The 15,663-nt window shown below is 37.6% G+C and overlaps 1 protein-coding gene across 1 annotated transcript in view; it reads right to left on the bottom strand.

The window, feature by feature from the left end:
• Nucleotides 1-3,689, bottom strand: part of FLT3 (fms related receptor tyrosine kinase 3) — a 69,234-nt gene extending 65,545 nt beyond the window's left edge. Inside the window, exon 1 of the mRNA XM_032496395.1 lies at nucleotides 1,792-3,689. The gene's annotated coding sequence lies outside the window, so the exon portion shown is untranslated. The remainder of the gene's footprint in view (nucleotides 1-1,791) is intronic.
• Between the last annotated feature and the right edge of the window lie 11,974 nt (nucleotides 3,690-15,663).

The raw sequence follows: 15,663 nt of genomic DNA, 5'->3' as shown, positions 1-15,663 counted from the left end.
GAACAAGATAATTAACAAGGAAAAAGTTAACATATTTATTTGAATTTATATCTTAACAAGCCGAGAAAATATCTCCATTTTGGACTTCTACGGCACTTTATAAATATTGATGATATACTAGGTTACATCAATTAATCTCAAAAGCATATGTTATGCCCTCTGATCACACTACAGTAAAGCCAAAGGATTAATGATCTATAATTTTATTCCAAGATCTTAGAAGTTTCTAAACACTCTGCTAAGTAGTATTGGGCTCAAGGAGGAAATCATGAATTCAATTACCAGCGATATATAAAATACTGAAAATAAGAACAAAATTGATAGAATGGGATAGAGTTTTAGCCAACCAAGAAAGTCTTACAACCAGCTAATTAACGTACTTCACACAAATGGACTAGAAAAGAGTGGGTCTATGGGATGGGGATGAGGAGGGAGCAAACTTAGTCTATTCACATATCAATGAAGGACCAAAGGTGACTCTACTGTGCTGGTGTCCAGTAGAGAGGAAAGGCCTTTGAGGAGCCACAACCCTGCAGGGGTAAGGGTAAAGGGACTAGTTGGTGGGGGAGGGTGGGATAGCATCCTAGATCCCTCCTCTGTAGGGAGCCAGACAAAGAGGACTTCAGGAAGGGCAAAGACAGGCAGGCCAGCTGAGTGCAGCTTGGCCCAAAGCCTAGCAGTGGAATTTTTAGAGACTGAAAAAGGACTTACGTTTTTATCCACAGGGCTCATGATTACCAGAGGCTGCTAAAGTGTAGTAGGGCAGTTTAGCTGGGGTGTATAACACATCCAGACCAAAGAGCAGAAAGGACTGATCAAAAGAAACCAAGAATTGAAGACAGATAGCAAGTGTTGGTGAGGATGAAGAGAAATCCAAACCCTCATACATTGCTGGTGGGCATGTAAAATGGTGCAGCTGCTTTGGGAAACAGTCAGGCAGTTCCCCACAAGGTTAAACATAGAGTTACCGCATGATCCAGCAGGTCCACTCCTAGGTACATACCTAGGAGAATTGAAAACATAGGTCCACACAAAAATCTGTACGTGAATGTTCTTAGCAACTTCATTAATTATAGCTCCAAAGTGGAAACAACCCAAATGTTCACCAACTGATGAATGGAAAAAATCTGGTGTATCCATAGAATGGAATACTATTTGACCAGAAAAAGGGAAGAGAGATACTACAACCTGGTAAACCTTATTTTAAGTTAAGTGCAAGAAACCAGTCACAGAAGACCACATGTGATACAATTCCATTAATATGACATGTCCACAATAGGCAAGTCAAGAGAGATCAAAAGTAGCTTAGCAGTGTTTTAGGGCTGGTGAAGGGTGTGTGGTGGGAGGTGGTACAGATGAGGAGTGACAGCTGGTGGGTCTAAGGTTTCTCTGGGATGGTGATAAAATTCTCTTAACTGAGGTCATGGTGATGGTTGCACAACTCTGGGAATATAATATCACCACTGAGTTGTACATTTTAAGTGAGTGACTTTGGTGGCATGGGGATTTTATCTCAGTAAATGTATTTTTTTAACAAAAAAAAAAAAAAGGAAGAAAGAAACAGAATTATACGTGTGCAAAAGTCAACAGCAGAAGTAACCTTGGGTTTAAAAAAGAAATCATTTGATTCAGGATCCAACCCAACTAAGGGAACTCTCCCAGCCATCTCATACGGTTCTCAGAGAAGGGGGTTGAGAGCTGTCCTAGACTCGTTCACATTTCAAGAAAACAGTAACTAACAAAGAGTTCTTATGTTGTTTTTGCAGAGTTCTGTGCCTCTGTTTCACTCACTTTTTGTTCTTTTTTCCTTATTTCTCTTGTAGTTTCTTGAAGGGAGATAATTCAAAAAAATGAAAATGTGTTTGTGTCTGATAACAAGATGATAACCGTAAAGCTGGTGACATTTTCTGTTCCTCTCGGGGTCCAGGTGGTGAGTCGGCGGAGCAGATGATGATGGAAGAAAGGAAACAATCTTCAGGGCAGGGGAAAAAGTCACTCCGGCTCAGTGTCAAGAGGTCGATGGAGGAAAAGGGAATGCTAATTAGTTATCGGTCGTACATTCTCCTGCACAAACCTGTTCACCTAGGGTCTTCGTGCTGCTCCCTGCCTACCCAGGGCACTTTCCTCTTTATCTCTTTCTCCACACTCCTCCATGCCCATGCAAAGCTCGTTAGCCTTAGTTTTTATTCTTTCAGACTTCTCTTAGAAGGTAGCCAGCTAAGCTGCTAATGTCTTGTTAACTCCAACCATTCTCTCTTATGGTCCTACCTCTCAGATAATACCTTCTCAATCTTCTTTGCTGGCTCCACCTTCTCTCTCTGTCCTGGAGTTAAAGCCTTCTCCCCACTCTCCCCTCCACCCTCCGGGTCATCACGTCTACTCTTGGTACCCTCTCAATGCCAAAGATTCCGGGTTCTCCATCTGCAGTTTCTCCAAATTCATTATGTTCTACCTGGTTGCCATGTCCTGATGCTTGGTATTGTTTCTGGAATGAAGCATCTCCCCTTCCCACCATTTTCCTTACCACTTGCAGTCTGCCTAACTCCTATTCCCCAACTAGATTTGTCCTGGACCGCTCAAACTATCAGCCCCACCTCCCCGCAGCTGTGAGTTAGGTATAGCCTGTAGTTCCCCATGACTGTATATGGCACTGTGTTTGACCCACTACTATCCACACCCTTAACTTGTACTCCTAGACCTTAACGCAATGACTAGCATGTGGTATGCTCTCACAAATCATTAACTATTTGTTGCATGGCTTGTTGAATTTTTGGACAGGTTTCTGAAACACTTTTTATTAGTATAAAAATTTTCAAACATACACAAAAATTGAGGGAACAATATAATGATACATGTAACCATCACTCAGTTTCAACAGTCACGATCATTCCGCCATTCCTGGGAATGGACAGAATTCAAGAGTCAATAAAAATATATTTAAAAAAAGAATCTTTGGAGACAGCACTTTAACTATAAAAGCTTACTTCGATTGGGAGAATTTCAGTCACTCTGGCAAGCTGGTAAGGAAATATTTTGGAGCAGGTTGGTTTTTAAGGGGGAGGAGGTCTTCAGATCAGAGTCTACATTTTCAAGTAGAGAGGAAATAAGAGAAATAGTTATTTTTCCATTCCTTCTTTCATTTATTAAATGCCTTCTTTGTGCAAGAACCTAGGTGAGACTCCGTTTCTATATACAAAGAGGTGTGTAATCTAATATGGCTTGACAGTCAAATAAATAAATACTTGCACCAAAGTGTGGCAATGGCTTTGACAGAAATGTGGCAGGCATAACAGGGTCACAAAGGAAAGTGTGGTCAATTCTCTATAAAACATTTCCTCCACCTCTGGGTCTTAGAAACCTGGCTTTACCCACAAGGAAACTGCTTCATCTGCAGTCCTCTCAGATGCTGCTTATTTCCCCAGATTCTGTACACAGTCGGCCCTCTCTATCTGTGGGCTCTGTATCCGAGGGTTCCAAATGCAAAGATTCAACCAACCATGGAGGGAAAATACTGGAGGCAAAAAATTCCAGAAAGTATCAAAAAAGCAAAATGAAATTAACACACCCAGGCAACTATTTACATATCATTTGCAATGTATTTACAGCTCTTTACATACTATTTACATGTATTTGGTATTATAAGTAATCTGGAAGTAATTTAAAGTATACAGGAGGATGTGCATAGGTTATATGCAAATAGCAGACCATTTTATATAAGGGACTTGAGCATCCTCAGAATTTGGTATCCGTGGGGGTCCTGAAACCAATCCCCTGTGGGTACTGAGGGACACCTGTGTGGTGGAGCCTGGGATGTGGGCATTCTCCTAGTTCTTCATTGTCACTTCTGCACTATTATCTCTTTCTTTTTTCTCTTTTTCTAGCAGAAGTATATATCTTCAATATCCCTCAAAATTGAAAAGTACACACCCATACACAAATACCTGTAAGTACCAACTAGTAACTGCTGACAATTTAATGTTAGTCCATCCAAATTTTTCTCTATGCACGTATGTATACATAGACATTTTAAAAAATTAATATTCTTAGAAAATAGGAGCATCTTATACACACTCTTTTATAGCTCGCTTTTAAAAAAAATCAAATGCTGTCCACATTGATTTTTCTACAAAATTATTTTTAATAGTTAGAAATTCCATCATATGGATGAATCATAATTTATTTAACCAATCAGTGTTTTGGGGGCATTTTACAGCTACTTTTATTTTAATTAATATTCAGTTATGGTTGCAAATTTTAGAACTTAGCTTTCTGAAGCTTTTGAGCTCAATGTGCAAATCTTACTTTATTTATAAATCTAATATGGTTTGTCTTGTAGTTTAAAGCACTCATTGTTACTTGTACTTAGTAAATATTTATCTTATAAATTTAAATTAGTCATTATAATTTATTATTAAATTCCCCTAAACACTTAGCAGTTTTATCCAATTCTCCTAGACATTTCAAACCATAAGTCACACATTCAGTAAAATTATCCCTCTTTAGCACCTCAAATACCTAATAAAGCCTAATCAAACTTCCTCAGCATTTAAAGAGTATTTACACTCATAATAAAGCAAAACTTGTAGATTTGACGATCAGATTTCCTTAAATGCTTAAACATTGATTATAAATTTAACCAGTTAAATATTTCTGTGTATTTCACTTAAAAAAACCTAAATCTGTCAGATTCTCTTAAGCATATCAAATATCTCAAAGTCATGAACAAAACATGGAAATTATAACAATGACTACAAAACTTATTACAACACCTAGACAAAAATATTAACATTATGATTTGGCATCTTTTTTTTTTTTTTTTACCATCTAAAAACTTATTTTTAGCGAGGAGGGTATAACTTAGAGGTAGAGTGGGTGTTTAGCATGCAAAAGGTCCTGGGTTCAATCCCCAGAACTTCTACTTAAATAAATAAATAAATAAACCAAGTTACTCCTCCCCCAAAATAAAATGGTTAATTTAAAAATAAATAAAAACGGATTTTTACATTTTCCCAGAGTTGCAAGTTTACTTATCTGACAAGAGAAGCTCAGACCGGCTGTGATAGGTGCTTAGAATCACAGATTATATAGTTGGCTTCAGGAGGTGAGAACCTGGGTGCATCTTTCAGAATAACTCACACAGGCCAGTCTCTGTTTGGCTGATCACTTCTTCAAACCATGTTTTTGGTTTTTTTTTGGTTTAAATTAAAATCCAGTACACTCTGTACTCCTCTTGACCACTGCCACCCTTCTCTAACTGTAGCTTCTTACACAACTTTTCGTTTCCTGAATCAAGTTGCACCCCCATCTAGTTACTCTCTTCATTTCTTTGCATCTCTCCATCCAGCTGTTATGAAGTTGTACACCAGTCCAACCATCCACCCTGGAAGAATATTCACACCATTGCCGCCAACAACTTTGATCAAGGTCTACCAGTCCACTGTCATGGTTACACCTTGAAAATCCTCTACCTCTGAAAACTTAAATTTCAATATACCAATCCTTCCAATCCTTCCCTGGTCTGCACCTCATTCAAGTCTGATTAGATTTTTGTGATTAAAAATCTGCTGGGGTTAGTCTGGAAGGTGAGCTTCAGTAGAACTTTAAAGGAAGGAAAGGGAAGAATATGGTTTGACAGAAAGAAATATAAGGGCTCTGTCATCAATCTGAATGATTGCTATGTGCTGGCCCTGTAGGGAGAAGATCCCTGGATGAGTCTGGTCACAAAGGAAAACTCCTGTCAGGGTGTATAGTGAGAGCAGAGTTAGTTACATGGAAGGAGGGGAAGCAATTTTATATGAGCCCTTTAATCTGAAATGGGGATTGGGTGTCATTCTCAGAGCAGCACGTTTTTGTGCCCTGGAAAGGCAGCAGAAATACTTAAACCTTGCCAATAACATGGAAGAGTCTTGGGGGGGACTAATTTTACTCGCCTATGAGCAAAACCACTCCTGGGCACCTCTGGCTGTTGATTTTTAAAATACAAGTTTCAGAGAATTTTAATGATGCTATTAAGACTTTAGGGGATGGGCCATATTTTATATACTTTGGGATTTTTTTTCTCGTTAATCATAAACATAATTCTAAAAATCCCAGTGTTTCAGCAAATAGTCACCAAATGTCTACAATATTATATACACAGGTATCAAAAACATTTGGTTACATCGGCAGATTTATGGTTAACGATGACGAAAGAGTCACTGTAACTAAAGACTTTCCTTGAAATCGGTCTCAGTTATTCAAAGGATCATTAACCAGTTTTGGTTAAAGTTCAAATGGCTCACAACTAACGTGCTCCTTGTGGTAGACAGCCTTTAAGATGGTCCCAAGGGTCATCCCACCTCCTGGTACTCATGTCCTTGTGTAATAACCTCCCCTGAAGGTAGGCCAGACCTAATGACTCACTTCTAACACACAGAAAATGGCAGAAGTGACTGGATGCTGTTGGGAGATGAGGCTACAGGATGGGTGAGGCTTGCATCTTGCCTGTCCTCTCTCCTCTCTCATTCGTGCTCTAAGGGAAGTCGGCCGCCCTGTTGTAAGCTGCCCCGTGGAGAGGCCCAGCAGCAAGGAACCAAGGGCTTGGCCAACAGCCAGTGAGGACAAGTGGGAGGCCTGTCAGCAGCCGCACAATGTGAATTCAGAAGGCGATTCTCCCTGAGTCAAGTCTAGAGTGGCCTGCAGCCCCGGCTTGACGCAGCCAGTGGGAGACTAAGCCAGAGGGGCCGACCTGGCCACGCCCAGATTCCTGGCCTTGGAGGCCAGGAGATAGCAGCTGTTCCTTGTTCTAGGCTGCTAAATTTGGGGGTAAACGGTTAAGCAGCAATAGATAACTAATACGCCCCCCTTTCTTAGGGAATTGAAAAATGCCCGGGACTTTGTAAAGCAGGAAATTATTAAATTCTCCGAAAGGAGAAGTTGAAGTGGGTTTGAAAATAAAGAATAGTGAGAATTTATTGGAAATTTACTGGAATTTACTAGTAATTGTATAAAAATAATTATATTTTTATTCTAACATCAATTTAAAGTTTCCCTTGGGCTGCCCTTTTTTAGGAGGATGAATGCATTCGTGTTGTTCCATCCACATTTCCATCTTTAGGTCCAATAGCCTGTATCTGTGTACTGGTTGGGATGTCTGGTGTGACTGATGGCTGAAAAAGCTGATGAGAGCAAATGGCTCCGGCTAACTGAGACTGAAGTGGTTGCTTTCTTGAGATCAAGGAACAGAGGAAATCATCTTTGACTCCACCTTAGAGGTCTCTAGCACAGAGTCATCTAACAGAAATATGATGCAAGCCACGTATGTAATTTGAAATTTCCTAGTAGCCACACTTTTAAAGAAAAATAAACAGGTGAAATTAATTTTAATAATGTATTTTATTTAGCCCCAAATATCAAAGATACTATCATTTCAGTATGTAATCAAGACAAAAATTAATTAGCTATTTTAGTGGGGTTTTTTTGGTGTGTGTGTACAAAATCCAGTGTGTATTTTAGTTACGGTATATCTCAACTTGGATGCTAAATTTGTATTTATAAATACTTGAACTGTATTTGCATTTCATAAAATTTAGAATTGAAAAAGTTGATTTACGTACCCAAGTTGTTTCAAACATACTTAAAAGTTTTCCAATAACTGAATTGAATATCAATTCTTAAAAACAAATTGATTAAACTTAAACACATACATTTAAAAATTTAATTCCTTGATTGCACTGATCATCTTTCAAGTGCTCAGCAGTGACAAGTGACTGGTGGGCACCATACTTCACAGCACAGCCCTGGTGTAGAGTCCACATTCAATAAATAGTTGCTGGGTGAATTAATTTTGCAACAATATTTCACCAATTAAATTAGCCATGAATTAAAGCAAAAGACTGCCTGAGATTTCTTCCAGAAAAAGAATTGTTAGGAATAATTATGTTTGTAACAATCAGAGAATTTTCAGTTTTATGTGGTTTTACTTATATTAATACCTGCAGACTGACTGACAGTATGATCTGCACAGTGAAATTTGAAATCTGAGTCATCAGAGAGTCCCTCTGAAATGTTTAACTTCTTTGATGACACTCATTTATTTGTATTTTTGACTCATGCGATAATTTGGGAGATATAAAATTGGGAGTCATTAGTCTGTGGATGGTATTTAAGCCATGGGACTGCTGAATGAGGTCACCTAGGGAGACAGTCCAGAGGGAGGAGCAAAGAGAGCCCAGAACATAGGATGCCCAAGTGTATTCGCATAGTCTACGAGAAACTAGTCTTCTGAATAGTGGACTATAGCAGTGGGCAGGTTTCACTTTCCATTGGTTCATAATTTCATTCATTCATTCATTCTTTTATGTAGATCTATCACTTTCTAAGTCCTGGGATATTTTTTCCCTTGTCAGAGCCAAAGGGAGGATCCACGTTTGGGGGCAACCTAAATCATGTGTAATTTGGGGAACATTCTTTTAAAAAAATCTAACTTTACAAATGTCTATAAAATTAGACACAAAAGTAAATATTTATTTAGAATTGGAAAAGATCTTCCTACAAATGATAGATTTTAAAAAGTTGACAAATACCAGAGATGTCACAAAATCAAGGCAATTTTATTTCCATTTAAAAATTATTTTAATTAATAATTAACAGCCTGACATATGTGTATATTAATTTTTCCTACCTTTTCTGGCTGTATAATTTTTTAAATTGAAGTATAGTTGATTTACAATGTTGTGTTAGTTTCTGGTGCATAGCAAAGTGAATCAGTTATACATATATATATTTGGCTGCATAATTTTTGATTATCTCTTTTCATGGCATTGCTTTTAGAAAATCATGTTCTATAGAGAGAATAGAGAGAGAATTGAGTCTTTTATAAAACAATCAAATCTTTTTTATTACTAGGTTAAAATTTCTGCATCACAACTCATGAGGTTATGCCATGTCAGTTTTTAGAACCATTGTCAAACTTGGGAAAATCTCAATGAAATTTTTTGACATATGAGCAGTAAGATTTCAGTGCCATTTCCCTGCCTTGGTGCCAGTTTTGCATGCCATCTTGTTTAGAACCACCAGACTTTGTCATGAAAGGATGTATAAGATACATATTAAGAATCAATTCAATTATAGAGGCATAAAACATGTAACTTCACACGAGACATGCTTGCCATCTGTAACACTGCTATAGGCTTTGTCCAGCAAACACAGGGATTCTGACAGATTCTATTTTGGGTCACTCCCATTTTTAAAAAAATGAATGGGTTGTTTACAGTTGTGTAAGTTGTCCAAAAGGAGAAGACTTCCTTTTTTGTTTTCTTTTTAAATGGAGGTACTGGGGATAGAACCCAGGACCTTGTGCATACTAAGCATGTACTCTACCACTGAGCTCTACCCTCTCACCAGAAGACTTCCATTTTCACTAGGTGTTGATGAGAAGCAAAGCCTCCAGTTTACAATCTCACATGTTTGATGGCTGGAGGAATTTTCTACAGATTAGGCTCCAGATTTGCACATTTTCAATCTTGTTTCTCCTCCATGACCTGGATACTGCATGCTCTGTAAAGCAATGTGACCTCTGGTCCTAGATCTTTGTGTCGTGGTTCATGGCGAGCTGGCATTGGGAGGTAGGGGTGCTCTTGGGAGCCATTCCTATTACGTGGATGACGATCAATGACTTTATTATATGTGGAAGTGACTATGAATCCCATAAATATATCCCACTTACACCTAAATTACATAAATATATCACCAACATAACCCAACACAAGGGGAAGTCTCAATGGAAAGAGACAATTGTTGTAGCTCTTGTGATTAAAATATATCACTTTTGAAAATTATATAAATACATGTGGCCATGGGAACACAGTGTTGGGCCCCTCCCAAAGCCTTAGCAGGGTGCTTTGCAAGTTCTACCTCATTAGTTTCGCAGTAAAACTACCTCTGGTCAGAGCATGAAATCTTCAAATACAGAGATGTGAATGCTTACAACTCGATTCCTCTTTTATCCTCTCCTTGCAGGCAGAACAGTTATTTCCCTCTCCTGACACCCTCCTGTCAGCTAGTCTTAGGGAAATCTCAAGGTGGTGGTTTGAGTTGCTGCTCTGGAGATACTGATGGCCAGTATTCTTTTCTTCTTTCCTAGCATGTGCATACTGAGAAGAACCATTTTTGCTCCCGAGTATAGGTCTTTCTCTTACAAACCTTGACTTTTAAAAATTGCCATTTATTATTAATGGTACCAGATTAAATAATTAATAAGCATTTACTTTTTGCCCAGAATGATTATTAAGTGTACATAATCCTACTAGAATTGTATGCTGAGGAGACAACAGTTCTAGCTGTATGCATTAGCTTTTAAGAAAAATTTGAGCCCACAAATGCTGGCAAGTATCTTGTATATGACTATCAAAATCGATGTCCTCTAAGAATCTTCCCTTGCACATATGCTTAATTCAAATCCCAGGGGCAGTAAAAACCCACAATTAACTATTCCTCTAACATTAGTTACCACAACTATGTCTCTACTTTGATGATTCTTTACTTTTGAAAATGATAATCAAATTTAAAAACTGCTCTCTAGCATGAGAATACCTTTAATGAGGAATTATATCTTCTACGTAATATGCTCAACTTTCCTTGATGCACTATGAATTTTTGGCCTAAACAAAAATCACCTAATTATACACACCTGACTACAGAGCAGTTACCCCTACCTGGGAGAGAGAGAACAGAGAAGGGAAAGCGGAGATAGGTGGAATGGGAGGGATGTATTTGGGGAAAAGGAATAACAATGTTCATTCTGCTGGAGAGATAGTATGGGGTACTGAAAACAGAGCAGAGCTCTCAAATTTAGGTTGTCTAGGTTGAACATGGCTCTCTGAACTTAGCTGTATGATCTTAGGTAAATTATTTAACTATTCTTAGCTTCATTTTCTTTTGAAAATAAGGGAAAATATTTGAGAGGCTTCTTGGTGAATTTGATGGGATGGTAGTGGGAAATCTTCATTAATACTTAAAAATTGTTTCAAAAAGATGCTTGAACTTCAATGTTCACAGAAGCTCTATTTACAATAGCCAAGACATGGAAGCAACCTAAATGTCCATCAACGGATGACTGGATAAAGAAAATATGGTGTATATGATATATATACGCATTTTTTTCTAGTATTGGCCTACAATAAACAATGTTTCTAGGAATAATGTACATGCCTTTTGATGCACATGTATGCATTTCTATTGGGAATTCACCAAGGGGTTGAATTTCTGTGCCTGCTAATGTTTAATTTAATAGATATTGCCAAACTGTTTCCCAATGTAGTAACAATTTTAACTTCCAGTGGTAGTATATAAAGATTTCAGCTACTCTACAATTCTTGATAATAACACTTGGTATTATCACTTAAAAAATTTTAGCCATTTTGTCATCTATGTTGTTAGTATTCATTTTTGTTTTAATTTTCATTTTGATTACTAATGACATTGAAAAATCTTTTCATATGCTTATTGGCCTTTTGCATGTCATCTTTTGGAAAGTGCTTTTCAAGTCTCTTGCTAATTTTTCTATTGGGTTGTTTATCATTGTCTTATTGATTGGAGGAGATCTTTATATACTATGTTTACAAGCCCTTTATTGGTTATACATGTTATAATATTTTATCCCACTCCCATTTTTCACTTTAAAGATTAAGATGTTAATTTTAATGTATTTTTCATGCTTTTCCCTTTTGTTAATGTCTTATGTCTTGTTCATGAAATCTTTGCTACGTCAGGGTCATGAAGATAGTCTATCATGTGTTATTTTCAAGAAGATTTATGGCTTTAATTTTAAATCTGTAATCTACCTTAAGTTTATTTTTCTAAGTGGTGCGAGGTAGTTTCAAATTTCTTTTCTTCCCCCCCGACTCATATATAGATATTTAATCAAACCAGCATCACTTATTGAAAAGACAACAGTTTCTTCACTGATCTGTAGTGAACAGTCTTTCTCTCTCTCTCTCACACACACACACATACACACATTCTATTTGGGTTTAACTAAGATTGTACTAAATTTGTATAGTAATTTGGGGAGAATTGGTATCTTTTTAATATTTCCAATCTGTGAACCTGCTATGTCTACTTATTTAGATAATTTTAATCATAATTCATGTTTTTCTAACTGGCTTTATGGTTCTATGTTTTGAGGTCTTCCACACATTTTATTAGAATTGTTTCTAGGTATGGCTGTATAAATTATATCATTTTTAAAATTTCAGTTTTCTGATTTTTGCTGGTACACAGAAATATGATTGAATTGTGCATGTTGATCTTGTATCGACAATCAAAAATTGTGTATGAATGATACACATACATAATTTCTGCAGCTCTTTTGTTTTATCTCTTCCTTTCCAATCCTTAATTCTTTTTTTCTCTCCCTTTTTATATTGGTTAGAATCTCTGGTACCATGTTAATGTAAGTGGTTATAACGGGCATCCAACGTCCTGATTTCCAAAGGAAAACTTCCAACATCTCACCATTAAATATGCTATTTGCTATAGGATTTATTTTTTAATAGATACCATTTATTAGGTTAAATATGCTCTTTCCCATTACTAGTTTGCTATGGGTTTTTTTATTTTTTTATTATCATGGGCATTCAAAAACATTTCATAAAATGTTTTTTTCTGTGACTATTAAGATGATTTTTCTCTTTTATTCTGTTAATGTGGTAGAGTACATTGATTTTCAACTATTAAACCACCCTTTCATTCCTGAATACACTCATCTTTTATTATCAGGGATTATTCAGGATCAGCAGAGAACTGCAATTTGGGGTCTGCACCCATGGCGAGCCACGTGGAAGTAACATAAAGCTATGGCCACGTGACTAAGTTATAGAAACAAGGGTTGAAGTAGCTATTTCTTGTTTTGATTTGAATATATTTGTGCATATTAAACAACTTTTTCCTCTCCTCTCCCATTCCCCTGCCATTTAACATGACTTGTGTTAAAATATTTAATAACAGTAATTAACCTTATAACATAGTATTTAAGTTACAGGCTATTAGGAGAGTGTGATTCAGCTGGGAGTGAGTATCACCGAAAGATGGACAAGGAAATTTTGTATCCTCTTTTGGGGACAGAATTGCTTGCTTTAAGTTTATGAAGGTTAGTTGATCATCTAAGCTGGAAGCATGACTCTACTATTATTTTTATTTTTATTTTAAGGATATTTAAAGAAAAAGAATGCAGACACCAAGTTGATAAATCATGGACTGTGGTGGTTTCTGTACTGTCAAATTAGCCAAACTGGAACTTGTATTTAGCAGAATTTATTTCCCAGTATGGTTTCCATTAGTGCTGACCACAAGAGGAGTTTGTGTGTGACCCAGAGGGTGAAGATGAAGAGCCGCCAGGGCAGGGCACCAGGCACTGTGGCCGCCTGCACACGGGTTACCATGTGCGAGCTGGCCTTCCTGGTGCGGGGAAGTGCTGGGGCCTGAAGTTCCTTCAGCTTCTTCTTTCAGCTTTTCTGATTCCTGGGCCAAGTGCACGTGCAGTGCCACAATGACCACTGAGGTCAGTGAGAAACGGATCAGGTTCCAGTTTGTCCTCGGGAATCCTGGGTGCCCTTTTCGGCTCCAGGTTGCCCCTGCTCTTGTTCACGTCCAGCGGTCCTTCCACACTGTTGGTTAGGATGACCCCTGGTGGCTTCAGCTCTGCACCTGATGCAGACGCCGGCGCTGCAGGGACCCCCCCGCCCCAGTCGTGGGGTCTCTGATCTCTGTAACAGGCCCCTTGTTCTTTATCGCTCATAGTGCTTTTGCGTCTTTGATGGAATCCTGATACACATACAGTTTTCTTCTTTTCTTCCTAATCCAAACTGAAAGTCTTTGTCGTTTTATTTTCCATTAACCTTGTTTCCACGTTCTGTTTAAGAGTCTGGGGAAGAACAGCTGAGACCCCTCAGGGTGGTTCCTACCCCTTTGGTGGCCTGAGCAACTAACTCTAATGAGATGGTTGCAGTTCAGGAGAGCAAGATCACAGAACATGGGAGTTTAGAGAGCCTAAGCTGACTCATTTTGGGGCAAGTCATAGAACTTTATAGATCTTTTCAAAGTCTCAGAATCCCAATATTAACATAATATCCTCATTTTAACTGTTTCACAGGATAGTTGGGAGGAGAAGTGAAAAACACGCCTAGCTGCTTTTGTAAGCTGTGAAACATTATGGAATTTGAAGCATCATTACAGCAATTGCCAACATCATCATCATATAAGTTAAGGGATGCATGAGAGAGACAGAGAGAGCTAAAAGAAATAATATTAAAGGTAATAAAAGTTATAAGAAGTAGAATGCCTTCTATACAGAGAGGTGGTTAAAATTACTTTTCAAATAAAAACTTTGTCTACCTAGTGGCAGAGAGATAATTTTCTCCATGAGGTTCTCATTGTATCATTGAATCCTCAGGACAGTCCCATCAAGTAAGGATTATTTCCATTTAAAAAATTAAGAAACTGAAGCTAAGAGAGGTTAAGAGATTTGCTAAAAGCCACAAGGGTATAATGCAGTAAAAACTGTTTCAAATCAGTTATTTTAATTCCAAATCCAGTGTTCTTTTTTGTCTCATTAACATTATATTTCATGTTCACCATATAAGCTTAAAGCTCAGAGGATAACTTGTGAATTGTCTGGAATTATAATAACTGAATTACTTGAAATGTTATTTCACAAATATTTCTGCAAGGCCTACCAAGCAGGTGGCACTGAGTGGCAGAGGCAGAGGAAACATTAGCGAGGGGCTAAAAACGCAGGAAAAACAAGAGAAAGAGGTGATTGGAAGCCAGGAGAGAGGAGTGCTGTGAAAATGGTTAACGCCATTGAATATTACAGAGGAAATATAAAATGGCTGAAAAGTATGTAATAAATTTGCTAACTATTATCAGTGGTGGCTCCTGTAAAAAAATATTTTAACATAGGAAGGGCAAATGTCAGATTAATCTTGATTAAGGGATGAATGGGAGATGAAGAGACTGGCTATGAATGGATGATTCAAATAAATTGCTCGTGAAGACAAGGCAAAAGAGGGAAACCAATGGGAATTTTTAAAATAAAATTTTAATTACAAAAGCAGGCACACCTTCTTCTGAAGTGTGAAATATTACAGATGAAATCCTCTTTGATCACTACTCCCGACCCCCATCTTGTTAGCAATTTAATGTTTATCCTTCCAGTCTTTTCTGTATACATTTATATATATTCTTATAGGAAATATTTTAATGGTTTTACAGAAAAGGTGCTATATTACACATATTTATCTGCATTGTGCCTTTTTCATTCAACAATAGGTCTTCAAGGATCATGGTACATATAGACCCATCTATGAACATGGAGGTTATTTCCAATTTCGCTATTATCAACAATGCCTCGAATGCGCACTGGGTGTATGCCTCTTTGAGCACTAAAGTGCTTTTCTAGGGGAGATACCAAGAGCGGCACGGCTGGGACTAGGGTATAGATGTTTAACAGTTTTATAAGTATTGCCCATTGCCCTCCAATGTGGCTGTATCAGTCAGCCTGCTTACTAGCAGTGTTTGTTTCTGGGACTTTTAAAAACAGAACAAAAACACTTTTGTTTCTGATAACAAGACGTTCACAACAGGAAGGAATAAAGGTCTTAAAAATTATTTAAATTTACATAT

This window comes from Camelus ferus, chromosome 14, assembly GCF_009834535.1.
Source record: "Camelus ferus isolate YT-003-E chromosome 14, BCGSAC_Cfer_1.0, whole genome shotgun sequence".
NCBI classification, from domain to species: Eukaryota; Metazoa; Chordata; class Mammalia; order Artiodactyla; family Camelidae; genus Camelus; species Camelus ferus.
Note: the sequence above shows the minus strand (reverse complement) of the source record. Positions and strands in the feature narration are given on the sequence as shown.